This window comes from Rutilus rutilus (assembly GCF_951802725.1).
Source record: "Rutilus rutilus genome assembly, chromosome: 11".
NCBI lineage: Eukaryota > Metazoa > Chordata > Actinopteri > Cypriniformes > Leuciscidae > Rutilus > Rutilus rutilus.
Genome location: NC_140216.1, coordinates 42,581,987 through 42,600,865, shown reverse-complemented (window position 1 = coordinate 42,600,865; position 18,879 = coordinate 42,581,987). Strand labels below are relative to the sequence as shown.

The window sequence follows — 18,879 nt, the reverse complement described above, 5'->3', positions numbered from 1 at the left end:
TGGCTGTGTCTCATGTGACCTTGTTATTTGTACACGCTGTGACTATACAAATCACAACATGTAAATAGGAAAATGTTGGTGTTATTTTGTCACCTATTGGGAGCATTATGCTAGCTGGAGCCGTTTACCTCCAGTCTTTGTGCTAAGCTAGGCTAGCGGTGGGTGCGTCAGACAGAGTTACGGCACGCACAGAGATGAGAAGGGTATGTGTGGACTTATCTAACTCTGGGGGATACGGTGAATAAGATAAAGTCCCAAAAAGTCGGCGTGTTCCTTTAAGATCATATGAAGATTGAAGTACCTGCATCCTGGAGAACAAGCTCCATGTCTGAATGTTTGTGTGTCGTCCATGATTCATTCAGTCTTCATGGAGCTGCTCGAGTAAGAGATCAGAAACACTCATTCACACACACCATTAAAATGCAATACATTACAAAATTATTATTATTATTTTTTTTTTTTTTTTTAAAAATGTATACATATTTGTATTCTCTTTCCATCATGACATTTTCCTCCATTATATTATTGGTAATTTTTTTTTTAAAAGCTGTGAAGAATATGATAAAGACTTTTTTTTAATAAAATGTTACATCTGGTGTGTTAGTATAAAACTTACAACCTGGTGGAAAAAATATGAAGAATTTACAGGACACTAAAAATCTGAGAAAAAATGAGATACTATAAAAAAAACCTTCTGGTTTATAATTTGATTTGGGATCATGTAAATGAATGTTAAAATGACAAAACTTGCAGGTTACCTAATTTAAAGCTGAACTCGGCAACTCTAGCGAACTCTAGTCACTTCTTCGCTGATTTTCCCTTTTGTTGTCGCATGTTTTCCCCACGAGCTCCCCCTACAGCTGTGGGGGTGCTTATATATAACAACACTGTCGTAAGAAACTCACTTGCGGCGGCCTCCTCCCCCTCTCTACCGCTGCTCATGTGCGTTTGTTTTGATCGGAGCAAGCCAACTGTATCGTGTGGAGCTATGTCTACCGAGGTGGGTAATCATTATACATGTGCGTGTGTTTATGTTGAATTGCCGTAAAGCAATTCGTGTTTCGCGCTCGTTCTCGTTCTTGTTCTCGCTTCTCACGAGACTTCCAATTTCTATCTTGCCGGGACGGTAGTCCCAAAGTTGCAAGGTTGGTTTTCCGCCTGGGAACGCTGGGGGGAGCGGGGAAAGTCACCAATATCACTAGAACAGGTTGTTTAACCATCCAAATGATTTCTAGACAGTTTTATTAAGTTAAAAAAGTTACCAAGTTCTCCTTTAATTTGATGAATCACAAAAAAAAAAAAAAAAAAAAAAAAATGGTATTAAAATATTAATTTAATATTTGAATATTTTTCTGATTATTGAGGCCCAAAATGACTGAATTACCTGCTGCTTTTCCAAAACATTGTTTGTGCTGAATTTTGATAAGCTAATGTCACTCTCCCCGCTCATGTTAACATTTTAGCATCCTTTTATGTCTATAAGCAATAGAAATACCATGTCTGAACAGACGGAAAGGGTTGAAACACGACTGGTCAATGTTCTTCTTCTGGACGCACACATACTGCAATAAATGCACTTATAAACTACAAACTGATAAAGTGTCTATAGCATGCAATATTTGTTTATTTCCTTTATAAAATGTTTCCTATTTTTATTTTATTAATTTTTTTACTTTAAAAAAGAAATGTTACATTAAACAGTTTAAAATCATTAACAGAATAAATTCCAACAATGTAAACTGATGTCCATGTTTGCTATTTCTAGAAACCCTCCTCATCTGATGTTATTCTGGTATTGAGGCAGGTTGTCACAGAACTCTTTATACTGGACATTAATTTACACAGACAATTATAATCAAACTATATGTCCAACAACGACTATTAGGATTTGAATAAAAAGATCAAGAACTTCATATTACATTAAGAAATGTAATGGTTACTTTAAGTATTTTATGGTTTCTTAAGCTAATGTAAGGCTTTATGCGTCTCACCTGAAGACTCTCCTTGATCAGAATCAAAGGTTATAGACACAGATTTTTAAATCTCTGCATAAGCGGCTGTAAACATCACTAGACACTTTGATGCTCTATTTCACTGATTCAAAGAATCTTAATTCTGAGAGTAAAATGGAGTCGATAAGAATGTGGAAGTTGGGAAATCTAGTATCACTTTCATTCTGCTATAAATCATGGTTGCCAGATCTGCTCGAGCTCATCTCATCCGCTTCATACACAGTTCAGTTGAGAAAGGCTAGTAGTGCTCCAGTTCTGACAATGTACAAATATAAAAATTGATCATTTTATCCGTTTCATACACAGTTCATATACAGTGCTATGCATAAGTTTAGACACCCATGCTAAAGTTGACTAAAAATAGGAATAAAAAATCATCTTTTGGAAATTGAACTTAATGCCATATTTAAAACCAATTAGGAAAAATCCAACCTTTAAGGACACCAATTTTCTTTGTAAATGAATAATGTATCGTAAATAAATACATATTAATCAATTAATTAAAATACAGGGTGCATAAGTCTGGACACCCCCTATGTTAAATTACCATAGAGGCAGGCAGATTTTTATTTTTAAAGGCCAGTTACTTCATGGATCCAGGATACTATGCATCCTGATAAAGTTCCCTTGGCCTTTGGAATTAAAATAGAGATTGGCATGGAGTACTTTCCATAAGATCATTTCTCAATGCAAATCAAACCAGCTATTAGGCTAACTGAAATAAAACCATGCCAATCTCTAGGTATGGTGAAGGCTATGTGATGATGTGGGGCTATTTTAATTCCAAAGGCCAAGGGAACTTTATCAGGATGCATAGTATCCTGGATCCATGAAGTAACTGGCCTTTAAAAATAAAAATCTGCCTGCCTCTATGGTAATTTAACATAGGGGTGTCCAGACTTATGCACCCTGTATTTTAAGGAAGAACATTTATTTATTTACGATACATTATTCATTCACAAAGAAAATTGGTGTCCTTAAAGGTTGGATTTTTCCTAATTTTTTTAATTAAGGCATTAAGTTCAATTTCCAAAAAATGATTTTTTTATTCCTCTTTTTAGTCAACTTTAGCATGGGTGTCTAAACTTATGCATAGCACTGTACATGAAATTGTGACTGTTTGAATCGAGAAGCATAAGCTCTGCAATATCTGTCTTAAAATCAGCTCTTGTATCTCCTCTCTGAATGATTCACAGACATGATTCTAGTTTTCATTCCAAAGTGCAGGAGAAATATTATTTATAATTGACATATATTATGTTTACATATAAACTTGTGCATTTTTAAATGTTTCATAAAAGCGCAAAATGTCAAACAAAAACTAGGAAAGCAATGTTTTATTTTGTGAGCAGCATTTTCAGTGTAAAGTTCTTCTTATTCTTATTCAACATGACATTTAAAATACAATCATTCTTTTTTTTTTTTCAATTATGGTTTAAAAAAAAATAGAAAGGAATGGACACAAAACTACATGGACCAAATGGAGAATGATGAATATTAGAGTGATGAAGGCATTATGAGTTTAAGATAATGTATTTTAATTAATGAACGAATAAGATCTGCTCATACCAATTCAAAATGTAAATGTTATTAATAATAACATTTAAATTACAAAATACCAAGACATTGTTTAATGTCAGCAAATTGAGTTGCTATTTTCGTTTTTACTTTTAGTTCTTACTGTAGTGAATTGGCGGCGGATAAAAATATATAATATAGTTTTCATGCTAGCTCAAGAAAATAGTTTAACTAACATATCTAATATTTGTCATATTTGTCACATGGGATTGTAAGTAATGTGAGAATATGGGCCCTATCTTGCACCCAGCACAATTGACTTTGTACACTGACGCATGTATCATTCCTATTTTGCACCCGCGCAAAGCGGACTTTTCCCTCCACAGACGCACGTCGGTTAACTAGCAAATACACTTGCGTTCCCGGGGGCGGTTCAGCGCAAAGAGGAGGCGTGTTCCGGCGCAAACGTTCCCAACATTTGTCTATTCGAGTCTAAATGAGTATGTTAATAAGATTGTATGGTGGGGTAGATATATTGACGATGTTCTTCTTATATGGTCTGGGTCACAGCAAGAGCTGCTACAGTTTCATGCGTATCTTAATAACACTAATCCTAATTTGAAGCTGAGTCTAGAGTTCTCATTAACAAATATCCATTTCCTAGATCTGGAGATATCAAAAGATGACACAGGTGAATTGCACACGTCCGTGTTCAGAAAACCCACTGATCGGAATACCATACTGAGGGCAGAAAGCTACCACCCACCTTGGTTAATAGAGAATATCCCTTGTGGCCAGTTTCAAAGGATTAAACGCATATGCGATTCTGAAGACGTTTTTGATAAAAATGCTCAAGACATGGTTCAAAGGTTTAAGAAAAGAGGATATAAACACAAGACCTTGGATACAGCCTATAATAGAGTTAAAGAAATTAGTAGAGAACAGCTGTTGGTTCAGAAACAGAGGCGGCAACAAGAGCCAAACCAAGTTTATTTTGTTACACAATACAGTAGTCAAGCCAATAAGATAAAGCAAATAATCAAGATGAATTGGGACATAATAAAAAGTGATACTGTCTTGAGAGATGTACTGCCGGAGATACCTACTATTACCTTTAAACGAGCTCCTACTCTAAAAGATAGTCTTGTGAAAAGCTATATGCCTCCTGTACAGAATAAAACCTGGCTAGGAATAAAAAGAGGTAACTATAAGTGTGGAAACTGTAATCACTGTAACAATATGGTCAAGACCAATATTTTTACAGATGTGACATCAAATCGTGAATACAGTATACACTCATTTATTAATTGCAATACCTCATTTGTTGTCTATAGACTTGAATGTCCTTGTGGCTGTTTTTAAATTGGAAGAACCAAACGTAAGCTTAAAGAAAGATTAGCAGAACACAAATATGCGATAAGAACAAGCAACCACCAGTACCCTATGGCTCTACATTACAAAGAGGTGAACCACGGAAGTAGCGATACTCTAAAAATCTTTGGGATAGAACATGTTAAAATATCACCAAGAGGGGGAGATAGACTCAAAAAACTTTTACAAAGAGAATCCTTTTGGATTTATACTTTAAAAGCTAATCAATACCCTGGTCTAAACTTGGAATTGGATTTTTCTCCTTTTTTGTAACTGACTATATGCACATGTTAATGTTTTGCTATATGTATCTATCTAGATTGATATTTCAAATTGTATTTTGATGTGGAAAGAGGTCAAATATAGAAAGTGTAAAATTATTCAATATCTGAGACTGCACATATTCATTAGAGCATGAAATTAAATTAAATCTTTCTTACAATGTAATTTTTTTTTTTGTCTTATATAAAGTAACCTCTTGCTACGTGTATCTAGTGATATTTTAAACTATTCTGATGTGAAAATGTGACTTATCTAAAGTAACTTGTTGTAATTGTTTGCAGTCAGGTGATATGTGCAGATGAGCACCTGTGCTTCTAGGTCATGTGACAACATGCATATATATAGCATGCAGTCTACAGACTGCCATTTTGAATTTGCCCTGAAGAAGGCCACAGTGGCCGAAACATGTTGGCATATTTTTAATGGATAGCCAAGTTTAAATAAAGGCTTTTTAAACCTATATTCCCTTTGAGTCCCTCAGAACTACTGTTTATTTGGGAAACATTTTTGGATCTCCAAGCTGAAGAGCACCAAAGGAACACACCTCTTAATACCCAAGTAGCGCTCCTAGTAACTCGTTTGTGGTTCCCTCATGCTATTTTGCAGGTTTAGAAAACAATTCCGCCAGTGACCAGGAAAAACCTCGTCTAAAGTCAGTGGCGCGTTGCGCATGTTATTCATGCTATTTTAAGGGCGCATGCTTGGCCATAATCAATGTAGCGTGTGCACAACGCACATACACTTTGATGCTCTCATCTACACAGAAGCAGCAGTTTTCATTTTTGCAAATCATACATTATTACTAGGAAAAATATTAGGTCTTGTAGGTCTTGATAAGCCTAGGGCTTCTACCTATCCCTTTTCGAACAGTGTGATTATTATGCAAAAAAAAAAAAAAAAAAGGTTTTGTTTTTCTTGATTTTGTTTTATTTTTATTGATGGATATTTCATGTGTTGCTGCCTTTGGTTTAATTTATTTTTTAATTGTTCGAAATAAAGATTTCATTCATTTATTCATATTAATACACGAGGGAAATCATTGTTGTGTCCATGAAGATGTGAAAAATAGGCATAAATCTAGCTTACACATTTACCCAAATTATCATACGCCTGTTTAACCGAAGCTAATTTGGGTGTGTTTGTTTCTCCATCCCCAATGTCACTTCTCTGTGTTTTACAGCCGTGACGAGAACGTCGGTCTCCTCGGCTGTGAACGGCTCCTGGCAAATCCGCTGTTATAATAGGAATCCGCTTTAGAACAAGCGCACCTGCTCTTAAAGGGAATGTGAGATGTCGCTCTGATTGGTTTATTTTACGTTACGCCCAAACCACACCTATGAGTAATGAAGCTACTTCAGACCAACACATTTTAGATTTGCATCGGGCACAAGAGTAATTTATCCCGCCGGGAAAATAGCAACAGCACCGAGACCCGCCCACAAAGTTACTTGTGCTTTGACACTTGCGTTTCAGATCGTTAAAATGGGCCCATGTGTGTAAAGTGTGTAATATCTGCTCTTTTCTCATGTGAAACTGTGAGGTGTTCTGAACACGACATAGAGACAGTGCAGTCGAGCGATAGTGTCCCCCTGAACCATGTCATCCAGGCATATCGAGCCCCGGGACAAAACATCATCTACAGAAAGAGAAAACATCCCAACATCACTATCAGCATCAGAGAAGCTCAGAGCCGCAGTAACAGCTGATGGCACATGGTGGCGCTGTTCTACAACAAAACACATCAGCATTAAAATACACAGTGGAGGACAGAAACACTGGAGCTGACAGCCAGTCCAGCATTAAAGAAATATTATGTTTCACTCAGATATTTTTCAGCAGCTTCAAGTCTGTTCAAGAGCTCAAGATTGCAGGAACAGGCCAATGATGAACTGGACAGAAAGAGAGAGAGAGTCCTGCGGTCAGTGTGTGATAGTGATGCTTGTTCTTACCGTTATAATGGAGTCTGGGTTTGGAGAAACACATGAGGAAATCAACAAACAAACTATGAGCATATAGGACAGTGAAATCTAAAATAATCATAATTTTCACATTTATTTCACCCTGTGTTTAATAATGTAGATCAGCTGAGAAAAATCGAATCTATTTATTTGCTCTCAGTACATAGAGCATCACAGTCCCGCCCACAGCCGGTGCCGGAAGTAAAAATTCAATACAATTTCTCCATTGACAGTTGGGATATAAGCCATAAAAACGTAACCATACATGGTAGACTTAAAACCAGCTACGGCAGTACTAAGCGATTGTATATGCTCATATAACCGCCAAAAGTTCATGGGGCACTAACCTTGTTTTGGGATAAATGCCTTTTATTCGCGATGTCTTGGAGAAGTACTTCATTACCCACAATCCTGAACAATCCCACAATCCCACAGTGATGCATCTGATTGGTGGAGCTCGTGTAACTGTCTGGTTAAACCCCGCGAAAGTCCGTGAAGACTGAAGATCATAAAAAAAAAACCGACGTGTTGACCACTGAGCGGTGATTGCAGTCAGGTACAAAGCACTGCACCATGTTGCTAACGTTATCGTTAACCGCTTTTCACACACGCACACAATATAAAATACACGATAAAATACACGATGATAAATATAAAATTCAATACACAATACCTATAAAAAACACTATTATTTACACGATTACTACTGAAAGAACTGCTATAAACTGCACAAGAAAAAGTTCACGTGGCTGTCGTCAGATTTGAAAGTCGCTCTAAAGGCTCTTTCGCGGTTGTGGCTTCAGTCGACTTCAGTGAGGCGCGGTGGTTTATGGGATGAGTAGTTCCTTCGCTCGGAAATGAAAATATGTACACAGTCTTGTACCTTTGACTTTTTGGGGATTTTCTCGTCGTGTTTTCACTCTAAATAATATGTTGTATGCCTATGAGTTCAGCCGTAGCTGGTTATCCTCAGACATGCTCTAAAACTCTTTAGATACGGATTTTCCAAAACGTCAATGGAAGAAATGAATGGGAAATTTACTTCCGGCACCTAAGCGCTCTCGGGCTGTGGGCGGACTGTGATGCTCTATTAAGAGCACATTGCTATAATAACACGGACACACAAACCCCATCTATGTTCCTGGTAGCAAATTCCTCTTAAACATCATTAAGAAACTGAAGGAATGGAGAATATCTGGAAGACCAAGAACATTTTCCACTAGAACTGCTTGTAAACTGGTCAGGATCACAAAACTAAAGGCCCAAATCACTGCTCAGGATCTGCAGAAGATTGAACTGGCACAGGAGTCGAGCTGCACCGGTATTGATCACACACACACATCATCTGCATGTAAGAGTCATCAGAAAGAAACCTGACCTGTGATCTCATCACTAAACCCAATGTCTGAGGTCTGCAAAAACACTTCCATAAGACAGAGTCCTTTTGGGATGAAGTACTGTGGTCTGATGAAGTTACAACTCAACTTGTTGGCTACAATCTCCAAAGGTGTGTGTGGAGGAAAAGGGAGAAGAATGGGAAGAAAAGATCATCTTGCTGACTGTTAAACATGGCGGTGGATCTGTGATGCTTCGGGGTTTGTGCGGCTGCCAGTGGAACATGAAATATCGTAAAGGGAGAGAAGAACGGATTCTGCTAAACACCAAAAAACTCTGGAAGCTGAAATCCCACCGTCAGTGAAGAAACTGAATCTGAAGAGAGGTTGGGGGATTCATACGCCAAACATACTTCACAATCTACCATCAATCTTCTCAAGAATTTGAACGATTTTGTATTTTATTCTATTTTAAAATATAACTTATTCCTGTCTTCAAATCTGGATTTTCAGCATCAGTCTTCAGTGTCACATGATCCTTCAGAAATCATTGTAATATGCTGATTTGCTGCTCAAGATTTCTCATTATTATCAATGTTGAAAACATTTGTGTCGCTTCATATGTTTTTCGGGATTCTTTAATGAATAGAAAGTTCAAAAGATCAGTATTTATTTAAAAATCTAAATCTTTTGTAATCTTGTAACAGATTAAATTCTGAATTGAAGTTAAAGGGAAAGTTCATCCAAAAATGAAAATTAGCCCATAATTTACTCACCCTGAAGCCATCCTAGGTGTATATGACATTCTTCTTTCAGACGAATACAATCGGAGTTATATTATAAAATGTCCCTTACAAGCTTTATAATGGGAGTCAATGTGTATATACTTTTTTGGAAGTCCATCAAACCCTATCCATCCATCAGGCCATCCTTAAAAATATTTTGGTTTGCAGTAACAGCAAAAAAAAAGAAAAAAAGGGTCGGTAGGTCGGTCTATATTTTTTTATATATAAATTTTTTTTTTTACCTATGTCTAAGGGCTGTTTACACCAGGCCACTTCATGCGTTTTCTCAGATCGGATTGCAATCTGATTTATCAAAACGATTCCCTTTACACCTGGTTACATAGGCTAAATTTGTGTTGTTTTTTTGCGGATATAAATCCGATCTTCAATTATCGCTATATGCAGATTTAATGGAGTGCACGTCACCGAAAGCAACAGTTATGACTACATTATTTTATTTATCATCAGCTAAAATTTCTGAATCAAAGCCCGCAATAAGAGAAAGCGGAAACAGCCCTGGTAAGATCATTTCGTTTCTTTACATTTAATGATGATGATTGTGTGTTAAGCGTCAGCGACTTACTTTCACTTTGATTTGCGATAGTTTGCACGTTGATGCTCAGCTTCTCATCTATGGAAGCAGATTAGTCTCAAATATAATTCACGCAAAAAACATGATTCACAAATGCGTAGACAATTTCACATGCATGAAACCTAATTCACGTGCACACAAAAAAAATCCACGTGCGTGAAAAAAATATATATTCACAAAAAGCAATTCACATGCGCAAAATAAAATTATATACTCATAAAATACATTTCACAAATGCAAAACACAATTCGTAGATATACAACTGTGCACAAAAACCTTTGAATGTTTAAAATGTACGAGTGTATCCTTGCATTTGAATGTGCAAATCGTCATTCACGTACGAATCGCCTTAGATATGTGTGTGTGTGTTTTTGAGACTTTGCTGGCAGCATAACACTCGTAACACAGAGCAGTCGTACTCTTTAGCCAATCAGATTTAAGCTTATCAATCGACCAATCAGTATCACATGAGGGCGGGCCTCCCTACATGTTACGTCATCAGCTTTCGACCAGTTCATGGCTGAGCAGTAAGTGCAGTTAATCGTTCATTTCTGTGTTAACTGAAGTTAAAGAAGTTTGAGATCAGTTGAAGCAATAGTTTATTAACTATTAACTGATGTAAGCAAGTGTTGTTGTAATCAGATGTCCCATATCATGTCAAAAATGAAGAAGAATGATGCTTGTTTTGTTGTATTTTAGCTGAAGGTACAGACAGCTCTCACAGCTACAATCACGCTAATGAGTGCAAAACAATCATCTGTGGTCAATACCCATCGAGATTGTTCTTTAAATAGTGAATAGACCTATTTTAATGAGCACCCAGTGTTTTTGCCATTTGTGTATGATGTTAAATTATTATTAACACTTGTTTCCCTGCATTTTATCAGGATTACTCTCCTTTGGTGTGACATCTGGATAGCAGTCACGAACATCTTAATTCATGTTGTTTCTTAATTCTCTTTTATACTTTTTTTTTTTTGTATTTATGTCTTAATTGGTAACACTTTATTAAAACGTTTCATTAGTTAACATGAACTAATAATGAACTGCACGTGAACAGCCTTTATTATTTTTTGTTAATGTTAACATTTACTAATACTTTATTAAAATCTTGTTAACATTAGTAAATGCACTGTAAACTAACAATGAACAGCTGTATTTTTAACTAACGTTAACAAAGATTAACAAACTTAGCAACAAATGTATTGCTCATGGTTATTTAATACATGAACTAATGTTAACTAAGTTATTGTACCTTATTGTAGAGTGTTAGCAATATATTCAACATGCATTTCCTTATGTTTTGTGCTGTATTGTCATCGCAAGGTTTTTAAATAAAGTTTTTTATTGTCATCTTAAGGTCTCAGGACAATATTGTGAAGCAGTAATTTTACTTTGCCTAGTAAAATAGGCAAATCTGATTTTATGCTGATGAGACAAAGGTACTTATCATAGAGAGGCAATTAAGATTATCCGACTAAGATTACTCAGTAAACTCTATTCAAATACCATCACTTAATTTCCCACGTCCTCTGTCTGCACCTCTTGTACTATAGGGTTTTAGTACTTTAAATATCAGGACAAAATCTTATATGTCCTAACCGAGAGGTCTACTGATGACCGGACTGAACACAATTCATTTTTTAACTTTTCACTTGATGTATTGCACTTATATTTATATACTCTAAAAGCAAAGTACACTCTGACTGGATCTCACAACTCCTGAAGAGACGTATATTTCTCTGTACTGAATATTGTGCTTCACAGTTTAGACTGTCAGTTCATGATCTTCATATGTAACAGGAACATTAATCATGATCAAGTCATTTTATATATTTTATTCCCAAAGGATTCAGAAACTTCAAATTGAACTATGTCTGAATCTTTTAATTCTTACAAGAACATTTAATAATGCATGCATAGCAAGGCTTTATTCCCAAAGCGTGTACATATAGTCCGCAGGAGACAAATTAATACAGTAACAATGCATCACCTTCAACCACTTGTTGAAACAACTGTCAAAATGGATGGCTTGCAACATGACTGTTTTCAAAGAATTACAGTAGAAATGGTAAGATCACAGTACTGGTTGTCTGCAACTTCATACATCATCTGTCTTGGAAATCTGAAACAATAAAACTACATAATATATGCAGATCAAAACATGTCTCCTATATATGCACGTCATTACATACATTATCATAGGTTGACAGGACATGAAAATCCATCAATACTAAAAATAAATGTTTATATTCACATGTGGACTAAACAGCAGTTAATAAACTATTGCTTCAAATGATCTCTAACTTCTGAACACAGAAATGAACGATTAACTGCACTTACCTCTGCTCAGCCATGAACTGGTCGAAAGCTGATGACGTAACCTGTAGGTAGGCCCGCCCTCACGTGATACTGATTGGTCGATTGATAAGCTTAAATCTGATTGGCTAAAGAGTACGACTGCTCTGTGTTACGAGTGTTATGCTGCCAGCAAAGTCTCAAAAACTCACACACACATATCTAAGGCGATTCGTGCGTGAATGACGATTTGCACATTCAAATGCAAGGATACACTCGTACATTTTAAACATTCAAAGGTTTTTGTGCACAGTTGTATATCTACGAATTGTGTTTTGCATTTGTGAAATGTATTTTATGAGTATATAATTTTATTTTGCGCATGTGAATTGCTTTTTGTGAATATATATTTTTTTCACGCACGTGGATTTTTTTTGTGTGCACGTGAATTGGGTTTCATGCATGTGAAATTGTCTACGCATTTGTGAATCATGTTTTTTGCGTGAATTATATTTGAGACTAATCTGCTTCCATACTCATCTGCGGCAATGCGTGTTGCAGTAGCGTCGTCATATCTGACTAAAACATGACATAGGCCTATAGCCTATAACACGCTCTCGCATGTTTATTTTTTAATAAACTATATTCAACAACATATAAAAATGAAATAATCTTTAGAGTAAAGCCGCAGCCATCATTACCAAGCGCGAACCATTGACAGTGAATGAAACGAAGCAAACTTAGCTTGCAGGCAGTAGTGTGACATGCGTTAACGGTTAACCAATGGTGTAAACATAATCATAGATGACGCGCCACGGGTTTTTATTTAAAAGAAAGAACGTAACTTATGTTTGTATGTAGGTCTAGGCAATTTATATTCACAATACTTAATAACTAATATTATTTTATTGCATTTGTATTAGTTGTTTGAACAGTTAAAAAAAAAATCGGTCGGTCTTAACGCAAGTTTACAACCGGCAAGTCGGTCGGACTGAAAGGGAAAAAAAATAAATAATTGGGTCGGTACTAAATTGACAGGGTCGGTCGGGTTACGGCAAACAAGAATATTTTTAAGGATGGCCTCATTAAAGTGCTCCACTGGGGGGTTAATAAAGGCCTTCTGAAGTGAAGCGATGCGTTAGTGTAAGAAAAATATACATATTTAAAACTTTATCGACTAAAATAACTAGCTTCCGGCAGATGGCCGTACGCGAGTCGACTTATGCCACAAGAGTAACACTTGACGATGTATGATGTAGATGTAGGAGTAGCATAAGCTTTGAGCCTGGGAAAACAGCGCTGGGCAACAGCGTTCATCATTACGTTGTGCGTCAAGTTCAAGTGTTACTCTTTTGGCGTAAATCGACTTGTGCATGGCCGTCTGTTAGAAGCTAGTTATTTTAGTCTATAAAGTTTTAAATAGAAATGACTGAAAGATTAACTCTTTGATCATTTTCACAAAAATTTCATGGCCCCCAGAATATTTTGTTGCATGAATATCTGAATATGCAGTATACATATATATATATATATATAAAACAGACTCTCTGCTTAAAAAAAAAACAACCTTTTATTCTAGATTCATGCATTGTTTTTTTAATCAACACCTGAATGTGGGTAAGTTTCATAAAAACAGCAACATTTTGAGCAAAAGGCCTGAGAAAATCAAGTTTTTGTCAAAGACTACATCCAGGTCAGATTCAGAAAGATGATCAAAACACAGATGGAGTAGATTGAGTCCATCAACTATAGAGCCAGAACAGTCTCATTAATAATTCACGCAAAAAACTTGATTCATGTGTAGACATTTTCACATGCATGAAACCAAATTCACGTGCACAAAAAAAAAATTCACGTGCGTGAAAAAAAATATTCACAAAAAGCAATTCACATGTGCAAAATAAAATGATATATTCATAAAATACATTTCACAAATGCAAAACAAAATTTGTAGATATACAACTGTGCACAAAAACCTTCAAATGTTTAAAATGTACAAGTTTATCCTTGAATGTGTGAATCGCCTTGGATTTGTGTGTGTGTATTTTTGAGACTTTCCTGGCAGCGCACGGATCAGTCTTCTCTTTAGCCAATCAGATTTAAGCTTATTAATCGACCAATCATAATCATGTGAAGGCGGGCCTACCTGCATGTTATGTCATCAGCTTTCAACCACAGTTCATGGCTGAGCAGAGGTATGTGTAGTTGATCAGTTCATTTCTGTGTGTTTACTGAAGGTAAAGAAGTTAGAAATCAGAAAAATTTAGAAAGTTAGAAAATCAACTATTAACTGATGTAAGCAAGTGCTGTGGTCATCAGATGTCCCATATTGTGTCAAAAATGACGAAGGAATTATGCTTATTTTGTTGTTTTTTAGCTGCAGGTACAGACAGAGCCCCTCAGACAGCTCTCTCACATAACTTGCAAACTATTCGCTTTTCTGCGAAATTCGCCGTTTTGAAACAAAATTTGTAATTTAAGTGAATGGTGTAGATATGAGGGTTTTTTTTCGGGATGGGGGGGGGGGGTTGAGGGGGGAAATTGCAAGCACAATAAACTTCACAGTAATAATTGGAAACTGGCTAATTTCACATAGACTGGGGTGAGACCATAGACGTCTCTCGAGCTGTATCGATCTTTTTCTGAATGAATCGTTTTAATGAATGACTCGATTCGGTCACTTACCGCCACCTATTGGTGGTTTAGTTTCATGTTTAAAAGTATCATTGATTTTATTTTATTTTATTTTTTTATATTTGTTTAAACATCAATCTCATAAAATTATTTATTACCGTTGTAATTTTGCAGTGTAAATCAAATGTAAGAATTTGACATGAAAGATGAAGCATATTGTGGCGAGCAGGACAAGGCAGAGGGCCGCGAGAGAATGGCGTGAGGCCGGTGGCATGATTGATAATGAGCGACACCTGCGCGACTCACCGGTCTCGTATCTCTCACAGAGGAGTGGAAGAATAAAAGGAAGAGTGACGATTGTGAAGATCGAGGACCAGGCCTGGACTATTTTATTTGATGTTTTGTTTTATGTGTGGCGGCAGTCGACCGTGAGGGATTGCCGTCTTTACTTTCGTTTTTGTATTTATTTATTTTATTAAAGTCTTTGGAATGTTCGCCAGTTCCCGCCTCCTTCTTCCCACAATAGCTAACCTTGTTAAATTGGTGCCGAAGGAGGAACGCGCTGTCAAAGAGCCCTCGCTGCTCTGAGTGAGTTGCCGGGGGGGCGGTCGAGCTTGCTGCCGGCCGCCTGAGTGCTGGAGGGGCGGCTGCCGTCTGTGAGGGAGCGGAAGAGTCGCCGCCGTTCGCCATGGGCCGGAGCTTGCTGCCATCGCCGTGTTGGGGTGGAGCAGGGAACGGGGAACTCCTGCCGACTGCCCAAACCCGGAGGAGTCGTCGCCGTCCACCAAGGGCTTTCCAGCGCCACCGCCAGGCAACGCGGAGAAGATCGCCCAGCTGGTGGAGGACCAGATGGCAGTGCATTGTGGGAACCAGAGAAAGATTTTTTTTTATTTTCTTTTTTTATTCCTCTCTCCCCTCTCTCGTCTCTGTCGCTCCTCATGCTTCCGTCTCCTTTCTCTCGCCTCTTCTATCCATAGCCACAGGTGCCGCGGCCACCGTGATCGGTCCATTAATGTTTTTATTTTTTTACTTGAAGCAAATGTCTTGAAGCAAAATGTTTCTTGTCAGAATGCACCAGATTGCTTCATTTACATGTGTCATGTGTCAGAAGCCACGTCCATTTCCAATCCAATTCCAGTCTTCCTGGTCACCAGGGGGTGACGGCCTCAGCTGAGGGGGTTAGAATGCCCATATAAGCATGAGCAAGTGATTTAGCCTTTAAGACGTGGTAGCTCAATTTGGGAAGGGCTTACACTTTAAAAAAAAAAAAAAAAAAAGTTAATAAAAATAAAGGTTTGAGTTAATTCTCACCTTTTATGGCTTCTTGTTGTCACTAGTTGAGGAACAGTGTGTTAGCAATGCTCATTGTAGGCCGTATATTTCCCCAACTGTGTTTGTATGGTGTGCAACCCATAATCTATGTATTCACCATAGACTTTACACCAGCATAAACGCTTCTTCGTTTGGTTTACCCTTGTGGATTATATATTTTTTTACTTTTTTTTTACTTTTTCAACTATTTTTGTGTGAGTTATTCGCTATGACGAGACTATGATCACGACTGAACTGACTTTGAGCTGATTTTTTTGTGCACAGACAATCTGATTGATCATCGCTGGATTACAGGTTCCTTATATTCATTACACCCACATTATCCATATTCCCATATTATCATTTTGTGTTTCTGTGTGGACATTTTATGGACTAAGTTGATAGTGGAGGACTCTTTGAACCTGGTTTTGGTGATTGTGGCAAATTATTGATTTCTGGTGTGGTTGTATTTTGCATAAAAAAAATTGTGGTATATATTTGTTTTGAACTGTTGTTTGGCAAATATACTTGGATGTGGTTCCCCCCTTATTTTGGGTTTCATTTTGTCTTTAATTTGGGACGAGTGTTACAACGGAAAGCCAGAAATTTCCATCAATGGCAGAGAAAGAGTTAATAGAGACTCATGATCTAAATATTAAAAAAATAGATTAAAGAGGTAAAAGGAATGGTATAAGTAATTGGTATAAGGAGTTGGTATAAGTAATAGAATTGACTCCGTGCACGGCGACCGTTGACGTTCGAAATTGAGTGTGCAGGCCAGTACTTCCGGTGATCTGACAGCGAGAGCGGGAGACAGCGAGAGACAACAGCCGACCGAGTTCCATTACCACAGAAATATTTTTTCACAATAGTCTTTTTAGGATTCAAGAGAGGGACTTGCCTTTCAGAGGGTGACAGCCTCAGCACTTCATTGTTGTGTGCCGTTATGTACCATTTCGTCACGTTACAACAGAGAAGTCAGCTTTCATGCATTCCCCGTTGACACTGCGGTACGGGCTGAGTGGATACAAAAGATCCGGAGGGATGACTTCAACCCGACCAAATTTTTTAAATGCAAATCATTTTCAGTGTATTTCACCTGTGCGTTTCTATGCTTTCTATTACTGCATTTATTTTGTGCAAATGAGATGAGTAAAGATCATAAATCTTTATCTGTCTGGTGTTTATAAGCAGGACAGTATTGTACTACGTGTAAAATATACACAAACTTACCTATATTAAATTGTTTGTGGTACCTACAGTTAAAAATGTAAATCTAAAATATGTGATTATAATATTGATCGAGCAATTGATGTAAGTAAAAATATATGGGCAGAACTGAGAAAATAGTATTTATGGAGATAAAATTGTAGCCTATGTGGTGAGGAAGCCCTTTACTTTCCCTTATAATTATAGGTGGATCGTAAGCCAATTAGCTGTCCCCATGGGGATATAAAGTGCGACAGACTTGTGCTTGAGGTCAACGTCATTTGTTGACGTCATTGGCGCGCCGCAATGACGTTACTGTGGCTGCTCCCGGCATTAGGTGTGGACATTAGAGAGGTAGGAATGCTTGGTGACTTTATGAGATGGTTTCTAAAATCAGTAACTAATTGTCCCTGGTTGCATGTGTTTTCTCACACCTTAGTAAGCTCTTGATTGCGTGATTGCCATTTCTTCTCGTAAAGTGCGAGTCAGCTGTTCCGTCCCTCGTGTGGATCTCGCACTACTGCTGTGACTGCCGTTATTGGGTGTGTGCGCTCCTTGAGTATGCACGCATCATTCGTCATTGGTATGTCCAACAGGCGTTTACTAGGTTCGGTGAGACTCTATCATCGTAATATTGAATGGTGACATTCTATTTTATTTCAGGTGCTCTCTCTGAGACGTTGGAAAGCGTAAGCTGATTGCTTGATCGCTATTTCCTCCCGTATGGTTCAAACCAACGGATTCGTTTCTCCTGCAGATCCCGCACACTGCTGTGACTGCTAGTTGGGCGCGTTTCACGTCCTGCCCACGGTTTTAAAATACTGCTGCACGACTGAAAATATTGCTGTTTTGATTCTGTCCTGTTCTGTTTTGTTTGTTTTGTATTGATTTTGTTTTACATTTTCTATTTTTGTAAAGAGCTTTACTTTTCTTTTGGTTTAGTTTTGCAGTGCATCTATTTTGGTGTGGTTAATTTGGTGTGTCTTATTATATGTAATTTCATTATTTTTTTAGTTTGTATTTTGGTTTTGCTGTTTAGTTAATGATCATAACCCGACTGAGATCGGTTGGTTTATTTTTCAGTACACCGTTAGAACCAAGTGTTGTATTTTTCTGCAAACTGTTAAGACTAATTTGGTTTATTTCTTGTAACCTACAATCCATTGCCTTCTTTTAGATTTCTTTAATTTCTTTTGTTTAGTTCTGTTTAATTTAACTTGACCTAGGGCAATTCAGCACCTAACTATTCCATGTGCATTTTAATGACTCTTATTAAGATCTTTTTGCTCTGTGTCGCAGGATCTGGGTGCCAAAGGCAGGGAGGCCAGCTTTATTCCCTTCTACGTGGTGGTGGTGTGTTGTTCACAGTGTGCCGTGTCCATCCGTGGAGTATGGTGTGAGTGCGTGTGTTTGTGTGCACCGGTGAAAGGAATGATTTTTCTGCTATAAGCAGCATAAACTCCGAGAGCCTGACCCTGCTGGTAAGCCCCAGTTAGCTGGTGTCCCGGTGACCTTTTCTTTTTTTAGAGTCAAGACCTTTATGATGAGCTGTGCTTGATTGAGGCCTGATACATT

At 37.4% G+C, this 18,879-nt stretch overlaps 1 pseudogene across 1 annotated transcript in view; it reads right to left on the bottom strand.

The window, feature by feature from the left end:
* LOC311300284 (NACHT, LRR and PYD domains-containing protein 3-like) overlaps window positions 1–18,879 on the bottom strand; it is a 73,524-nt pseudogene that overhangs the window by 25,270 nt on the left and 29,375 nt on the right. The window lies entirely within an intron of this gene.